This window comes from Oreochromis aureus, linkage group 23 (assembly GCF_013358895.1).
Source record: "Oreochromis aureus strain Israel breed Guangdong linkage group 23, ZZ_aureus, whole genome shotgun sequence".
Taxonomy (NCBI): Eukaryota; Metazoa; Chordata; class Actinopteri; order Cichliformes; family Cichlidae; genus Oreochromis; species Oreochromis aureus.
This window is the reverse complement of record NC_052963.1, coordinates 22,648,359-22,662,798: the sequence shown is the minus strand read 5'-3', so window position 1 is coordinate 22,662,798 and position 14,440 is coordinate 22,648,359. Positions and strand designations below refer to the sequence as shown.

At 41.4% G+C, this 14,440-nt stretch overlaps 1 protein-coding gene across 1 annotated transcript in view; it reads left to right on the top strand.

Moving 5' to 3' along the window:
- Window positions 1-6,370, top strand: part of si:ch73-383l1.1 (receptor tyrosine-protein kinase erbB-4) — a 354,070-nt gene extending 347,700 nt beyond the window's left edge. The window contains exon 30 of the mRNA XM_039607089.1: window positions 6,299-6,370. The gene's annotated coding sequence lies outside the window, so the exon portion shown is untranslated. The remainder of the gene's footprint in view (window positions 1-6,298) is intronic.
- Window positions 6,371-14,440: the final 8,070 nt, after the last annotated feature.

Here is a 14,440-nt window from a genome sequence, read left to right as displayed (position 1 = left end):
GCTGTTCACATGTAACGTTTCAGTTTAAGTGAACACTGTTAAACACTACACAAATAACAATGGGTGGTGTCTCACTTTGAATACTTCCATAATAGTAGCATATTAGCTTGATAGTGTAGTGTTGTCTGAAATCAGGCACGACAAGAGGCTGGACTATTGGAGCATTTGACCATGGCTGTCATGCTAGCTGGACCCTGATGAAGGCCACAAGCCGAAATGGGTTGGTCAATTATTAAAGTTATTCATCTTCCCTCAAGTGTTGCTGGAGTTCCTGCATTGTAAATTCTTTCGTCCTCTCCATGCACCTTGGAAGTAGGTGAAGTTGTGCCAGAAATTTTTCCTGTCATGCTAGCTGGCACATTTTGTTCATGTTTACATTTGTCAAGTTACTTACTAAATGTAATACTAAATTCTTCTGAAGTAATGGTCAAACTTTTACACATGTAAACACAGTAACATCAGTCCCAGATTGAAATATCTCTTGCTTTTAGCTTTCCAGATAGCTAGCATTAACAAGGATTGTTGTGCTAGCTGCAGCATTTTATAAACATATGACAAAATTAGCTTCTTACCATGTATAACACTTCTCTGTCATTACAGATTTAAGTTTAACATGCATAAATATCAGTCGGTGCCATAATCCGTGAAATAGCAATCCCAGGTCGCTAAACATCTGCTGGCGTTGCCAACTTAGCGACTTTGTCGCTAGCTAGAACAAGCAGCGGGTAGCTCTTTTACTCTTATGCTGTTTTGTGGATCACAAGGAAAACTACTTATAAACACACACACACACACACACAAAGTAACTCCACCAGTGCCTATTTCGATCACTTTTAGATGGCGCAGGGTTGGAGTGAATTTATCAAAAGAAATTGTTGATTTAGGACCTCTGGTCTCTTCCACGATATCTTACACATAAAACATTAGCTCCAATTATGCAAATTAATGACGTCAGTCACAGAAAATAGCGATTTTCTTACCAGACAATACTGCACAGATCGCAGACAACATGCCAACAACACAAAAACAACTAGCTAGCTAGTATTAGCTCAATATCTGACTCTAATTTGAAAATAAGCTGTTAATGCCTTAGTTTCCGCTACTTAAGGCCTAAGTCAGACAGGCTGTGCGACGGGTCCACCATTCTCCTTGCAATAGCTGATCACTAAGGAAAGATAAGTGGTGGGGGAGATTGCTGTCTGTCACAAATGGGGTGCTGCATCAAACAGCCTCCTTGTGATTGTTTTGTTTGCTTGCATATTGTTGCTTTTGTCTGTAGTTTGCATGAAAGCAGCCACTTTTCAGCTATGCTCTCCGTAACTGGAAACGGAGAACATTCACCTTCAAAATAAAAGCAGTGCCTTATCATTGGAACTAAGACATTTCAAAAGGTGCAACTTTTACAATAAAGGTGAATATTTGCCAATTGTGCCACACTTTCACTACAGCTTAACAAGTAGTTTGCAAGCATTTTCAGACAAGTTGGGCGCTTCCATGCAAACTGGAAACTGTGGCAGTCTAACAGTGGCTAAAACAATCATAAGTAGATTTTTGGTTACAACTCTGTATACCTGTTGGCAACCAATGTCATACTAGCAACCGCCAGCAACCTCCAGCAGCCATTTGGATACTGTTTGTGGAATATACACTCTTTTGCCATGGTGTTCACTTGCTGTTAGGGTAACCCCACTCTAAGTAAGTGGAGGTTTTAGCAATCAATTTCACAGTCACTGCTCGCAACATCCAGCAACCACTCATCAACCAGTTGGGCGATGAACATTTTTCCCTAGCAACCGGTCATTATCAGATTATTGCCAGCTGGTCTCTAAGCCTGTGTGAATAGGTCCTGAGCAAGATTGGGAATAGTGCGGTGCATGTCATTCACAAAATAACGATAGGCATGGGAGTACGCAAACTGAGACACATCTGATTTACTTTTCCAATGCCTACCATGTCAGTCAACCAAGAGAACTCAATGCCATCTTTCTAAATGTCATAAAACTGAAACTTGTGGTCCCAATTAACCTATATAAACTGTGTTTGAGAGTCAGTGTTACCTTCTCTGCTTACTTTCAACTCGAAATATTACTGAGCCAAGTCCAACCTCTTACTCCTCTTTTCTGCACAGCCTTCACAATAGGCCCTGATTTCATTTAATTTGTTTTGCATGCTTTCAAAAGAAGACATAGTGGAGAGAAGGCGTCATCGCTTGCTCCTCTTTGCGTACTGTTGGCTTTCAATACTTTCCCCTTGTCCCTTTACCCAACACAGTCATTGCTGACTTTCTCTTTCAGTACTTTGAAACCATACCCAAAGCTTTATATCATAGAAATACCGTTCCTCATGTTTGTTACATGAATCTGTCAAAAGTATATTTTTAATTTAATATAAATAAAGATTGATTCAATATATGGTGTGGTCGTTTGTGCACGTGTTTAGCAAGTGTTGTGGGGGCTTTTTTTACTTGATATTTACTTGGGAAAGCGCCACTGTAAAGTTTTTATCCTTGTCGTGAGTTGTGTATCTTTAAAATCAGCCAAATCAGGGATTGCTAACCCTATTAGGCATTCTGTATCTTTTTCAAATACCCCTCAGTGGGGAAGCTCAAGTCCTCAGCCCAGATCATAGGTTTCCTTGCTCGACACGCCACCCTGCTGCCTATAAATAGAGCGGAAAACGAAAGCTGCTTTCAGATGCTCTAATCCACATGCTAACAGCTTCAATAATAAAATTTAGCAGATGGTGTCTTTAATTAAGGCAAGGAAGCTCTCAAGTTACATTGCGCTTATTTTGACCCGACTTCTTGAGATGAACATTACAGAAACTTGCACTGGAGACGAGATGCTGCACCGCTCCACGCTTTCATGCTCAAAAGGACTTGCAGATGAAGACCAGCTGCATCAAAAGGTCCGCAGTGTGCTCGCCTTGCTTCCTCCAAAAACTCGCCTCAAATCGGATAATGTGTGGATACAACATTTTGCTCTCGTTTTACTCTTGCCCCGTGCTGCGCTTAATACACTGTTTACCCAAGTGTTGGTTATGTAAACTGGCATAGGCAACATCGTTTGCTATGCAAGCGCTCCTTCATTCCACTCCCAGGCTTTCATTTCAATCATAAATAATACAAAACTGTCCAATGGCAGAATATGAGCTTTCTGAAGTCACTGCTATTAATACTAATAAGGCAATGGGGTGCTTTAAGTAAACAGTGTTTATGAACTAAAATCCTCCCCCTCCTTTCTCATCCTCCTTCTACCCCTCTCCCCTCTCTCTCTGTTAGTTTCCTCAGAGCACTGAGACTCGATTAGTAAGCACATCGAGTTCCACCACAGTAATTTAGAGAGGTGGGCTTCTGCTGCGGATGAACAGTATTTGAACTATCTCCTGTTATATATTCTTATAAAGCTACTTATTTTAAATCTATATTAGGTCTGGCTTCTTGAATGACTGTCCGAAAAAATTACGTTTCCCATTCGCTGCATAAAAAGGAAATTTAATTGATACTCATTCCCTTCCTAACACCGAACTCACATAATAGACAGATTATCTTGAACATTAAACACACTTCCCGACAAGACTTTGCACATTATCACCCACACCAGACAGCAAAGGGGGGAGAGGTCACTGTTAATTTGGCAACTGCTGTATAACCATTTGTCAGTGTATTACAAGTCTCCTTTAAAGCCATTCTTCCATTGAAGCCCGCTATCGCCGCCAGGAGACGAGGGTTCAGCTCCATCCCGGAGGCCTGTAGCAATTATACTTACAGCTGCCCTGTACACCTGTGACATAGCTCGACGATGACAGCTCATCGCCAACAGACTGCCGCTGTTTAATTGCAGCGTGTCACCTTGACGGGGTGTTTTGCCCACATCTCCTCGCACCAGGGAGAGGCAGCTTTTTGAAATGGAGCCACAAGATTGATGACCATTTAATATAACAGCCTGGGGTTTGACTAGTGCTTGGTTTTTTGTTTGTTTTCCACCAGAGTTTCATATATTTTGGTCAGAAGTACTCTCAGCAGGATCTGGACCCCAAGTGTAAAATGGTATAATGTAGAATTATTCCATGAATTAAGAAGGCTCTCTTGAAATAAAGAACAATTGCTCTACTTATACAGATTCATTGCTGTACTTATATGCACTTACTGCCCATATAAATTCAGGAAGACAGCTTTATGTCAATGAGCTACTTTCTCTAAAGATTAAAATGGCTGTTTTTCCATTTTAGTGTACTTATTAGGATGCAGATAGAGCTTTTTGATTTAATGCTGACACGCTACCAAGACCTTATTTACTCTATGTGCTGCTGGTGTGCTGGAAAAGTGGATATATGTCAATACTGTTTAAAGTGTACCATAGAGCATGTCTTTTTTGCATCAGCCAAAAGGCATACTGAAGTGGAATTGTGTTTAAAAAAAGAAACGAATAGAGAAACATACTCACACGCCACTTTATTGGGTACATTTTGCTAGTACCGGGCTGAACTTTTCAGAGATGCATACATTCAACAAGGCGATAGCAGTACACTGTTGCTGCAGATTTGTCATGTTCAAGAACCAGTTTCAGATGATCTACACTTTGTAACATGGGATGGGCATGTTCAACAACAATACAAGAAAATATCCCCCAAACCATTAACACCACAACCAGGCAGGATGGAGCCATGCTTTCATGTTGTTTACACCCAATTCTGAACCTACCATTTGAATGTTGCAGCAGAAATTGAGATTTATCAGACCTGGCAACGTTTTTCCAATTTTGCCGTTTTCCCATCGCCTCTGTTTCCTGTTCTTAGCTGACAGGAATGACACCCAATGTGGTCTTCTGCTGCTTTAGTCCATCGAGGTTCAATGTCTTGCTCATTTAGAGATGCTCTTCTGCATACCTTGGTTACACTCTTACCTTCCTGTCAGCTCAGAGCCATCTGACTATTCACCTCTGACCTCTGACATCAACAAGACATTTTCACCCAGATGGATGGTTTCTCTTTAGAGTTACTGCTATTAGTTGTCCAGACATGTTCACAGATAAACACAGTGTTTAATTCATTTCTCACACTTGTGCTTATGAGTTCGATTTTGGAGAAGGAAAGAAAAGGGACATCCACACAGACACCACCATCCAAACTCTTTATTTACACAGCCTTGTGCACATCACTTCAACACGTGGAGACGTTCAAAGCTTGCCATACCAGCTGTTGCTTGGTTACAGTTGTGAAGCTACATGGGAGTATGAGACGGTTAGGTATTATTTACTCTGCTGATGTTAGGATATTATCCTCTCTCCGAAACATCTGGATTCCGTAGGATTCAAACTGCCACCGAAAAGCTGCTAGAATTGAATCATAAATCTGTTTCTCTGTTAATCTGTGTCGTTACAGCGCTCCTCTTCGTCATGTTAGTGCTAATCTGACATCATTACTCTAACATATTGCACCTTTTTAACTTCAGATGGCATATTTACATTGTAATAACACAGGGAAAACTGCTCATGGTGTTGTGCAATTAATGTAATGTGCAATTAAATTCAGAACGTGTGGGTTACGCGGTTAAAGATATGAAGCATAAATCACAGTTATCTCCCATCATGGGGCCATATCTCTCCTGCCGTGCCACGGCTGCACATGGTTAATGTTAGCTGGCAATTTTCATGAGTTATATCCAGCGCGATCCAGGGCTGAAGCAAGCACAGAATCAGGGGCAAAGTCACGAGTTTTGCCAGCATAATTAACCTACGTGATCGTTAAGTCTTCACCAAGCTGTAAAATATTGACTCTTTCCCCTCCGTTTAACCTCAGGCCGGCCAAACCAATCGTGACGGCATCAAATATATAGACTGTGTATGATTTCAGCGAATGAAGGATAAATGTGAGCGCGATCCTGCAGTTAATCTTTCAAATGCATGCATGTCGTTTCATAGCTATCAGAGATTTCAAAGGACGTTTTGCAGCTTTAGATATGAAGCTATGGTAAGCTCCTGCATCATTAGTATTCCTCGGCAATCCCTCCAAAGCCACGCAGATCCAGTAAGTGGTTATTTAGTCTAATCGTTTAGAAAATAGCTTTCTTATTACACCTATTTTGCTAATTTGAGGAAAAGTTATCTACCCTTCAACCCCCCATCTAATGCTAGGTGAAATGCTTATTATTGACTCAGCTGAGGTTTTAAATCCTGGGATCTGTCATTTTCAAACTCAAATAAAAGTTTCCTGTTTATAATTGAATATTTCTTTAAAACTCCAGGCTGCTGTTGTTGTTGTTAGATCAGCGCTTTTTTTTCTTTCTTTCACCAACCAGATTGGAAACTAGTGGGACATGCTAGCTCCATGCCTGAGGCTTATGCAAAAGTCTGGGGGAAAGACAGACCCAAAGAGACCTATCTGCTGCCTCCCACTGAAGACGCTCAGTCCAGTCTGCAGCTGAGGATTACCGTGTGGAAGGCAGGAGGAGGAACGTGAGACAGCAACTTCCCGTGAGGCAACTTTTCCAAACAACATAGTAATCAGAGCAGAGACGGCAGCCGAGGAGAGAGCAGAAAACAAGAGAGGGAGAGTTAGAGAGGAGAGGCCAAATGGAGGTAAAGGTTGGGCACAACAGCCTGAGGCACACTGTCGGGGGCAGAGAGCTGCACAAAATCACCTCTGAAAGGGTAGCTGGAGCTGCTGTTGACTGAAATCATAACAATACTGTGAGAACTTGATTTTATAAAATATTTTCGGCAAAAAAACTTGTGAGGAAAACTAAAAGTGCAGTAAACAGAATGTGTCTTGCTATTCCTTCTACACAGAGTTATACATGCTGATCAGTGCGAAGAACTGTTTTACGATGAAAACTACGGCTCAAGCAGCTAGAGTCATCACTTCAGGTTATGAGGCACCTTTCAGTCGATGTTGTGTGTATGTGTGGTGGTGGTGGGGGGGGGGCTGCCATGTTTGTGTTTTCTACAGTTGTGGTGAGAAGTTTCCATCCATTAACGACTGAATGTCGTGGTAATTTGGGGCTTTTAATGGTTTCTTTGAACTGTTCTTTTATCCCGGGTTGAATGATTGTACAGCAAACATCTTTGATGACTATAAATATAAAAACTGAGTGCACCAGCTTAAATTCATTTTGGTTTTTCTCTAATCCACACATGCTCAGATGTCTACACAGAAGCTCAAATATATACATACACTGACATAAATCTTTTAGTAAGTGGTGCTCGAGGTTCTATGAGGCCTGTCGGCAGCCCTCTGTATAATCTGACAGACTCGGATCTTTGGTACTGATATATCATTAAAAATCGACACAATTGTACATCTGAACAGCGAGCATAAATGCGCCCTTATGGACGGACCTCAGGGATCCATGTCCTCTCCATGAAGGCACTATCCCCACTCAGCCCAATTCTATCAATATACTTTGACTAGAAGTTACAAACAAATTCATGCAAGTTGGTAGTGAAAAACTTAAACACATATATCACTGATAATTTATAGCAGTGCAAGTTCAGTTTAACTACTCGGGTCACACAGTAGTGCTTCTGGAGAACTGGTGGTAACCACTGGGTGGATGAGCCCATGCAGGTCAGATTTTGGGAAGTATCCCTCATGTCTCTGTAAACTAAAAAGAGGTCATTCATCAGCTGTTCGAAAATTGCAAAACAAATGGAAATGCATTAAGGATATTGTGCACTCAGTCAGCTGTTGATCTACTGTTGATAAGTTGGGAGTTCTTATGGAGCTACTTCTAAACAACTGCAGATTGCAAGATCAAACAGTTTAAAGAACTGTATGTAAGTACAAGTTATTCCAATGCGTGAACACTTTGCAGAAGTCTTGAAGAAGACCTAAACTGTCACCCTTAGATTAGAGGAAAGGGGTTTGGATATTCAGGAACAACTCAGGACCTGCTGAGGCGCAAAACCTGAGGCTCAGAGTTTTACATCATCATGGACTGAGAGGGTGGTGACCAAGAAAGGATGCCTTCATCCAAAATCGATGACTTCAAGCTCGACTGAAATTTGCAGCTGCTCACACAGACATGAACTGGAGAAAGGTTTTATGGTCAGATGAGACAAAGATTGAGCTGTTTGGCCACAAGGACAAGAGGTATGTTTGGAGGAGTAAAGGTGAGGCTTTCAAACCCAAGAACACTGTAGCAGCTGTTAAGCATGGTGGTGGTAACATCATGCTCTGGGGCTTTTCTGCTGCCAGTGGTAGTGGTACACAAAGCGAATGGAATAAATACCAGAAGCTTGTTGATGGCTACCAAAGCATCTGGTCGAGGTGCAAACTGCTGAGGAACATTTAACCAAATATTGCTGTGGGTGTTTGTCTGTTTCTGTTGGTTGTTATTTGCCAGAACACAATTAACTTAAAATGCTCTGATTTTTAACTTGCATATGAAACATGTTATCTCATCATATGTTTTGCCTGACGTCACCTCTTACAGACTGATTTCATGGACAATCAATAGCTGCCTTGAGTTTCTCATCTCGGGCTGATAGATCAGGTACTCCTTGTCCTGCACCTGTTTTCTTCTTTTTCTTATGGTCTATTCATCTTTTTTCATATTACCTTTGATGTCAAACCTTTTCTTTTTTTAACTCATGGCTCAGGGAGAGTCTTGCAGGGATCGATATTCAGCACCTCCATTACTTCAGCTCAAGGATTTTTTTTAAAGCACTGTCATCCTGTGGAAACCCTCGGGAAAGGTGCACTTTTTCTGCTTCCTTTTCTTTGTGCTGCTTTTTTGCCTTAGAGTCGAAGGATTCTCTCTTAAAGTATCGTTATCGCTTTCCAGAGGTGTGGACTCGAGTCACATGACTTGGACTCGAGTCATTAATTTTATGACTTTAGAGTTGACTTGAAAAAATGTTCTAAGACTTGTGACTTGACTTGGACTTTTACACCAATGACCTGGGACTTGAATTGGACTTGAACCGGTTTACTTGAAAAGACTTGATATTTCACCCCATATCTAAAATTTAACACGCATATTATATAGAAAGTGTGCACCATTAATTAAATTCATTCATTCATTTATTCAAACCACACTCTGTACGTATGTGTGTGTGAGCTGTAGCACAGCCAATCAAATTAACCAGATTTTTTCAAAAAAGGAAAAAAAAAAGCTCAAAAATGCTGCGAGTAGTTATTTTTTTCAGGTACATAAACTATGAAGTAGTCAACAAAAAACTGAAATGCAATATGCAAAACATGCAAGAAGAGAATCACAGACAGAGATGGAACAACTTCCAACTTTGTCCGACAGTTGAAGTTGCATAAAGAATGGCGGTGCTTCTCTTTTGCTACGATGAGATAGCTGACTTCATCTAACTAGCAAATGTTGTCCAGGCTACGTTGGTGATACTGTTTTTTTTAATGTGTATGATATTTTTGTCATGCGATTTTAAAGCCGGTCCTACAAGCGCATCCAAGAATAACATGCAGCTTATCTCAGAACTGTCAGTGAAAATTATTCTTGGAGCTAAGTTTAATTGAGCTGCATTTTATAGAGGTGCAATTTCACAATTTGTGTATATTTTCTAAGTTCAGTATTTCATCATGTGTTGAGAAAAGCAGATTTAAAAATTACATGGTCTAATATTTACATTTAGCATATAACTGCAACATTCTTTTTTTTTCTTTTTTTTTAAAGACTCGAAAGGACTTGAAATTCAAAGTTTCAGACTTGTGACTTTACTGGACTTTTACACCAGTGACTTGAGACTCGACTCTGACTTGCCTGACATTACTTGAGACTTGACTTGTGACTTAACGATAAAGACTTGAGACTTACTTGAGACTTGCAAAACAATGACTTGGTCCCACCTCTGTCACTTTCTGCCATTTACCTCAAGGCAAACATGTTTCTTTAAGGCTATAGAGAAAAGAAGCCATGGAAGTATGCAGATAGCATGCAGATGGTATGTAGATGACAAAAAGCCAGTTCGTTTTGATTCATCATGGTGGTATGAACGAAACCAGTCAGTGTGTTAATTTCATGAATTTGACTGTAATTGTGTGTGCGTGCTTAGTTTATGCACATGGCAAGAACATTTCATAGTGAATGAGGTCCCCCCCCCAGGATGGCTGAGAATGACCGAGCTGAGATGGCTCACCAACCGGACAAGCAGAGGAAGACACAGCTTTACAAAGTGAGGAAGAAGGAACATGAGAAGCCAGAGAAGTACCAAGGGAGAGAGGAGCTCAAGAAGATGTCGAGGGTGAAGGTAACAGTGGCCCCTGGGGAGCGGTAGGTGCAGTGACCTCAAAACTGGGCGAGTGGCTCCAGCAGATATCAGGAGCAACATCGGAGATCTCTGTCCAGAAGAGCGCAGTCCTAGGAACAGCTAAGACACTGCGTAGATACCTCAAGCTGAAAACTGCCATTTTCAGTTTAAATAAAAATTGCACTGCATCTGAATAAAATTTTTATAAATGTAGAAAAGAGAGCATTTCTAGCGTTACATTATTTTATTAGTTCATTTCAGAAATGATCATTCATGTTTATGTTTTTTGGGGGTCCTCTTTAAGCATTTTCACTATTTTCAGCATAATTTTAACTTTGGCACATCTGGACTTCCATATCACAGAACATCGGTTAACTTCTTTTTCCTGCTGCTGCCTCGCACGCACAATACAGACAATATTACAGGTAAAACTGCACATGTACTCCTCCACACACCTTTTTCCCCCCCTTTTACCGCTTACTGAAGATTTTCACAGTGAGAGGTTTCTGACTTTAACTTCCTCTTTCCTGCGGTGACCCTTAACAACACACACATGCACACACACGCACAGACACGCACAGATACACAGTGGCCTGAGGACAGAGATGGAGAGCTCTAATTTCCACAGGGCCCACAAAGTCCCTTCATCCCTCTAAACTCAATCTCTTCTCCTTCTCCCTCACAAAACTACACACACTGGCAAAATAATCACACACCCACACACAGACACACATATTTTGCAAATGTGTGCAGTCTGGCCATGTACATCAACAAAAAAACATCTCTTTACTTTTTTCTACCCAATACTACATTATCTTTACTGAGCACAGTTTATGAAGCAAAATAGACATTTTTATCCTTTGCATCCTATCCAACTCTGACTCTCTTTGTTTTTTTCTCTTATTACCTGCCGACTCAATCACATGTCGCTGTGGATAAGAGCATCAGCTAAATCCCTAGCATGTAAAGAGGCTTGGAGACGTCCAGATGGTCTGTGGCTGCTCAGTAATTTGTCAAAGAAAATGATGCTGAACAGTGTAAGAAATTCAGCAAATACAGGCAGAAAACATTCTTTCTCTTTAGTTGATGGCAAATGCTGTTTAAAGATGAGGCTGGCACGGCTTTAGGTTTTGTTTTAATGTGCGGTCCAGTGAAAAATAGAGCCAACAGTTAATTTATCTTCACACTAAGTGTGCATTATACAGCCTATAATCGGGAAAACTGGTGGCTTTTAACCTTTTTAAGAGTCTAAAAAGCATAGTTTTGCCTTCTGTAGAGCCTTTACTCCTCTTTAGCAAGCTGAAGCCTGGACATACATTTTGAATGACATCACGCTGATGAATCACTTATTAAGAAATGCAGAAAACTCCAAAGATATTCCCAATACAGAAACACATGAACATTTCTTTTTTCTTTTTTTTTTTTTAAAAAAAGGCCTCTTCGCTGTCTCTCCCCTTAACTCTGAACACTTTGATGTGGCCAAATGGAGCAGAGGGGGCATCTAACCGCCGCCTACCTGCCTCTACTTTCATCCAGGAGTATGCCTAATAGCCTGCAGAGGGATTCCCACAAATGCAAGAAAGTCACAGTAAGCAATACTTACTTTTATATCCTGAAGAGCTGTGATTTAATTAATGTAACCACCGAGGGAAACAGGCGGGGGTGCTGCCGCTGCGATGAATCAAAATGAGCGTGTGCGTGTCTTTGTGATGGTTCTCGGTTATATGGTACCGCTGGAGCATAAACGTTGTCTCATAGGTATGTGTGCGCATTTGTTTCTTTTGTAAACGCGTCGGTGTGTTTGTCCTATCGGCTCCTGCGGTGACTGAGTGGCTCTAATTGAGTGTGCAGCTCACTCAGACAGGAGGTCTCAGACAGTGTTGACATTCAGGCGGTGGAAGGCCACCATTGGGGATGACAGCTGATCATTCTTCCAGCCAGCACCCTAATTACACAGAGATGGAACGAGGGAAGGGAGGAGGAGCAGGGAGAAAGAGAGAGAGGGAGACTTTTTAAACAACAAACAGGTTCCGGTTGCTTCCAATCAAGCCTCCCGTCCCGCTGTTTCGTCCATTCATAATGGCTGCCCCCCCACCGGTGGGTAGAGAAGCAGCCAACACCCCCACTGTCTTCCTGCTCTCTGTGACCACACTGCTTCCCCCACCCGACTCTCTCCAGCTGGCATCTTTCCCAATTATACCAAGTCGCGAGCTTCCGTGTTAGATTTGAAAAAAGCACCTTCCTGTGTGTGTCTCGCTCTTTCTCTGGAGCGCACACACGCACATAAAGAAACGTACTGACACGCACACAATCCCTTTGATGTATGGAGTCAATCAGACCTCATTGGACAGTGCTGTGATAGCCTCAGGATATCAACAGGGCTGCTCTCTGCTCACCAACATGATAAACTCTTTATGTGTCTACAGGCTTTTGGAGTAATAACAGTATCGCTGGCCTTCCTCACTCTTCACCATCCAGTTCAGCATATTGATAGCGCTCTGTACGTGGCTCATTTAGGCATGTAGACGTGGTCGAGACGACCTGCTGAAGATTTAGAAGAAGATTTAAGTGACTTTGAATGTAGCATGGTTGTTGCCCCCACACGGGCTGATCCGGGTATGTGAAACTGCTGATCTGCAGGGATTTTCTGATACAATCATCTCTATGGTTTACAAAAAATGGACTGAAAACGATAAAAATATCCAGTGAGCGGAAGTTCACTGGGTGAAAATGCCTTGTTGACCCCAGAGGGCAGGGGAGAATGACCTGACTGCTGATGGAGGAAAAAAGTAACTCAATAGCAAAGATATGTAAAAGAGCATCTCTTGAAGCAGATACCCTGCTACAGTAGCAGAAGACCACACCAGCTGTCACTCCTGTCAGTTAAATTGAGGCTACAATTCACACAGACTCAACAAACTTTGGACAACAGTAGATTGGAAAAATTGGCCTGGTCTGTTGAGTCTCAATTTCTGCCACAATGTTCAGGTGGGAGGGTCATTATTTAGGTATAAACAACATGTCTGACCACTGTCTACTCATAGTATGCAAATACATTCACCCACTCTTTTTGAAGGTTATTCAGTTTTGCCCTTTGGTGTAACCTGTTCAAGGAAAGGCTCATCCACTCACCTTCCTGTTCTGTTCTACTGAGCTAATGTAAGACTACCTCTGCTTGACAAACTTCACTATGTAAACTAACATCTTCTTCTGGGAAGTTGCTAACTGCGCCATTCTTTAATAAATCTAGCAAATCTGCCAATTGTTGTCTGAGTCTGCTTTTGGGGGTTGTTTCTTGCCAAACCATGACAGAAACATCTGCTAGTATCTTGTTGATTCTGTTGGTTTAATCCACAAAGAGCAGTGAATATACAGATCAAGCCCACAAAACAAGTTATTCTGTGACTAATTTCTAAGTAATTCTTTTCTCCACATTAGACACCTACACCAGAGCTTAGGATACCGAACCACCTTTTGGCCCCTGGAGGCACTGACAAATCAACTGTGTGACGGTATCATGCCAATATGGACCAAAAACTCTGAGAAATGTTTCCAGAAACTCGTTGATTGTATGCTGCGGACAACACCAAGTCCATATCTAAGCTATAAAATAGGAAACCATTCTTGACAGCCTTCACAGCCCAGTCATGCACACTTCCAGCACAGGAGCCCAAAAACCCATTTGAGTAATGCATATTATACAGGAGTCTGTATATGAAAGCATATTCTAACCATCAAACAAATGCAAGAAGGGCAATTGCAAAGCAAAGAAAGGCACAGACGGGCAGTGAAAGTGTTTACAGGACCGATAAGCCGTTCGCTGCAGTGTTTTCATTTCGAGATCTCACCTTGGCTCTAGTACCATTCTACAATAATCTCCATGAGTGCATAAGCACCCTCTTGTGAATGTTTAAAATCTTTAAGCCATTATCAGGGCCAGCAACAGGCGCTGCAAACAGATGCTTTGTTGTGGCCTTTTTTTAAGGAGTGGCAGTAAAAAGATTAGATCCTGTATGATTCAGGGCTTTATTCAGTTGCTGTACAAAAACACATATTTGAGGGACTTGTGCTCGACATGAGTACTACTATTGTGTAATTATAATTTATTACAATTAGAAGAAAGCATAGTTTTTTGAACGGTACAGTTATAAATTAATATTTCACATTTGGAGACTCAAAGCTTTGTTGAGCTTACAAAACATGACTCTAATTTCACTGGCTAA